We start from the raw sequence: 1,227 nt of genomic DNA, 5'->3' as shown, positions 1-1,227 counted from the left end.
CACTGACTTAGCTCACACTAAGATTCACTCTCTTAGTCTTCTCTAGGATCCGATCAACCTTGATCTCCTAAAGGAACTAAACAAACTGTTTATCAAAGAATTGTTTACAAGAGATTTGCTTCTAAAAAGCTAATAGTAAACTCAATGAATTTCAGATGAAAGAAAACTTAGAAGATTTTGAATATGTCTTGCGTATGTGAATGCTTCTAGCCGTTTCTTTCAGTCTTCAGCCTCTTTATATACTCCAAGGATTAGGGTTTGAACGCTGCATGGAAATGCTACCGTTGGAGGGCAGTTCTGGAAATTCCAGCTTCTGCTGTGTCTGAGACTGTTAGGTAGGTCGTCAGGATAGTACTGTTGCTTTTGTACTTGGATAGCGACGCGACCTTTAAACCTAGGAGACTTCTGATCAGGGGAATGCTTCTTATTGGAACTTGTGAAGCCGGTTGATCAGAGTCAGAGGGAGAGCACAGATCCTCTGACCATTGTATCTTCTGATTCTGAACTCAGAGGGAAGAACATGGCCTTCAGAGTTTCTTGCTTCCGGACATCAGAGTTTCCACTATTCAGCTTCTGGATCTTCAGAGTCTTCTACACCATCAGAACATCTGAGCCTTCAGTGTTTCTTGGTTATCAGAACTTCTGGATCTTTAGAGCTTCTAGTGACTGAGTCCTCATCAGAGTTTGTGTAACTTCAGAACTTCTGAAGTTTTTCCACTGTTCATACTGAACATGGTGAATGCGAAAGCGTTGCTTGGGTCACTCTTTATACACAATGCTTCTGATTTGTGTGAGATTGAGTTGAGGTCAGAGCCTGTAAATGGCACACTCAGAAAAACACGTTAGAGTACCACAATTGTTCATATCAAAAGGTTAACTTGTAATCATCAAAACATAGAGTTGTACTACTAGATCAAAACTTGATCTTACAATCTCCCCCTTTTTGATGATGACAAAACTGAGATTTTTGATGAACAATTCTTAAACATTAAGCTGAATTCACTCAGAGTTTAGAGATATAGAATAAGACTTATCCTGATGTGAATAGTTTATCTTGCTCATTCTGAATTCAAGTCACTGCTTGATTCTGAGCTTAGCTCCCCCTGAATCTAATACTTGATGAAAACGTTAGTAAAGTCTAGATTCTGAGCTAAATGATATAAGAGTTCAGAGTGAAAAACTTATGACATAGATGAAAATCGAGTAATCAGAGCGCATAAGTAATCA

Source organism: Lotus japonicus, chromosome 5 (genome assembly GCF_012489685.1).
Source record: "Lotus japonicus ecotype B-129 chromosome 5, LjGifu_v1.2".
NCBI classification, from domain to species: domain Eukaryota; kingdom Viridiplantae; phylum Streptophyta; class Magnoliopsida; order Fabales; family Fabaceae; genus Lotus; species Lotus japonicus.
The sequence above is the reverse complement of the archived record's forward strand: the minus strand, read 5'-3'. Positions refer to the sequence as shown.